This window comes from Corvus brachyrhynchos, unplaced genomic scaffold (assembly GCF_000691975.1).
Source record: "Corvus brachyrhynchos isolate BGI_N302 unplaced genomic scaffold, ASM69197v1 scaffold661, whole genome shotgun sequence".
In the NCBI taxonomy this organism is placed as follows: Eukaryota; Metazoa; Chordata; class Aves; order Passeriformes; family Corvidae; genus Corvus; species Corvus brachyrhynchos.
In genome coordinates this window covers 349,331-351,909 of record NW_008236246.1, presented here as the reverse complement: position 1 = coordinate 351,909, position 2,579 = coordinate 349,331, and the positions used below count along the sequence as shown (strand labels likewise).

The 2,579-nt window shown below is 63.3% G+C and overlaps 1 protein-coding gene across 3 annotated transcripts in view; it reads right to left on the bottom strand.

The window, feature by feature from the left end:
- LOC103624268 (disks large-associated protein 4-like) overlaps window positions 1–2,579 on the bottom strand; it is a 135,556-nt gene that overhangs the window by 49,056 nt on the left and 83,921 nt on the right. The window lies entirely within an intron of this gene.

Sequence of the window (2,579 nt, the reverse complement as noted above, 5' to 3'; positions counted from 1 at the left end):
ACACCCACCTGTCCCTCTCCCAGGAACAGCCTCCCTGTGGCATCAGGACAGCGCCTGGTCCTGGCCAAGCTGCCTTAATCCTCCTTTCCCTGCCTCTCCTCTGCTTTGCGCCTTGGCAAGGCAGCAGGACACAGAGCTGCTCTCAAGGTGCTCCACATTCCAGTTCAGCAGCCAAGGGGAAGGAATTCACCCTCTGAATCCGCTGCCCCACTTTGGAGCGTGTCCCACCTCTGCCTGCACAGAGTCCGCCGGGACAGAGTGGGACGAGTGTCTGTAAGTGTCACACCCGCAAAGACAAGCAGGTGCCCTTGGGGACCCGCAAAAGCAGTACAGGTCCTTTGGGTGCTGTTCAGAGCCCTCTGGGGTGCTTCTCTGCAGGAGGATGTGAGGAGCCCGTCCCATAGTCTGAAGCTCTGCGATGGGGATGGCGAGCCCAGAGCAGCTTCTGTGATCAAGGACAGACTGGACAGTGGCCAGTGCAGCCCCTCGGTGGCAGCAGAGTTCCTGGCAGGTGACACCAGGGGCTCTGAGCACAGCCTGTGTGTCACGCCCAAGGGGGCATGAGGGCACCCAGAGCAGCTCCAGAGGCTCCTCACAGGCAGTGGGGCTCTGCTGCTGCCCTTCCTGCTGCTCTCCCAGGTGTGGCCCTGGCTCTGCCCATGGTGCTTTGGGTGGTGTGGAAGGGGGGGCACTAAGGGGATGCCCAGGTCTGGAGACTTCATGGGGACTTGGGGATGCACCTGCCCTGAGGCTGCACGGAGGTGAGGAGGGGGCAGCAGGGATGGTCTGCCAGGCTCCAGGACGTGGGTCCTTCCTTGTGCCCAGTCGTGGTCCATGCGGTGCCAAGCGGTGCAGGGATGTGGGATCCAGGCACGTGTCCATCCCTGGATCTGGGCTCCACTCAACCCTGCATTGTCCCCAAGGGCTGCCCAGTCACTGGCCAGCAGTGCCACCCAGGACAAAGAGGGGAAAGGGAAGGGGCACGGGGAAACGTCCCTTGGGCATCCCCCATCCCTGGAGCACGAACAGAGCGGGGACTGGGGGAAGGGGAAAGCTCCACTCCAGGCTCTGGCAGGAGCTGCGGCGCTCCCTCCGCTCGGGGCACGTCAGGGGGAAGAGACTCAAGGAGCAAACGGGGTTCCACCACACAAGTGCCAGCTCTGCCATGCAGCCCAGCCCCGCAAACACGGACATGCAGCACAGGAAGGCCCTGCTGAGCGCTCCAGGGGTGCATGGGCCATGCACAGGCTCCACTGCTGCGGGCACACCGCCAGGTCCTCGAGAAAGCAGGAGCCAGGCTGTCCCTCTGGCAGGGCACCCTCTGGGAAGGACCTGGGCTGTATTCCTGCCCCATGGCAGCTCGGCGGGGCTGGCGTGAGGCGCTCAGCATCGTGGAGCAGCTGGCACTGAACAGGCCACCCACTCTGGATTATGAATTATTGTCAGGGCTCCTGGGGGGTTAAGGATGCCCTGGTGTGGTCTGACTGTAGGTGGGGTTGGGGAGGCTGATCTGGATGATGCATCAGGTTAATGGTGACTGTTCCCTGGGAGCCCCCACACTGCCCGTCCCTTCGGTGCTGTCTGCGGATCCACAGCTCCTGCTCATTCCTGCCTGGGGCATCTCCCACCCCAAGGAGCTTCCCAGCCTCTTTCCTTGTGCTCTCAGCTGCATATGGGGCCCATGGAGACAGGGGGACAGGGGATGGGGAGCATGGCCTCCCTCCTTGGGGACTGTGCTCTAAGGGTGGAGCTGTGTCACCCTAGGGACTGATCCTGAGAGACCCCTACCCTGATGGGACAGGGCTGGGCCTGGAGATGGGTGATCACCAACTCCAACATCTGGGTATGGATGTTTCCAGGGCCTGGAAACATCACATGGACCCCCAACAGTTCCTGATGAATCCCCAAAATACCCAGACCCTTCAAATGGGGCAGGAGAGGTGAATAGCCCTGGGGGCTTACCCAGCCTGGAGGTTGCGGTGTCCTGTTTGTCTCCATCCCACTCCTCCTGCCCTCCCTCATGTCCCCTCACCACTGGGGCCCACTGGGCATTTCTGCGTGGCAGCTGCCCCCTCTGCAGCAGGGCAGGGCCCCTGTGCCCCCCCCAGGCACTGGGAAAGCAGATCCCTGCTGTTCCTCCCCACGGCACACGGGGGGAATGGGCTCGCCCTGTCCCCAGGTGTGACCGGGGACATGTGGCCTTGCAAAAGGACGTTTCCCACTCACAAGCTCCAGAGGTGACTTCTCCATCACCCTTCCTGTGCCCAGGAGGGGTTGGGATACAACAACCCCATCCTCCCATGAGGTGCCTGAGCCCTGTGCCCCGATTTTGGGGCTGGCACCGGACACCTGGGGACAAGGTGAGCCCAAGCACCTGTGACCTGTCGGCTTGTGGGGGCACCGGGCACTGTGTTTTCGGGGCTGGGTGCCCGGGGTCTTGGTTCTGGTGGTGAGCTGCTGGTGAACTGAGCCCAGGGGCTGCCCCAGGCACTGGGGATGTTGGTCACACCCCGGTGTCCCCCAGTGCCCCTCCAGCCATGCCCGTCGTGGCTGTGCGGCGGGACCCTGCCCCGCCTCAA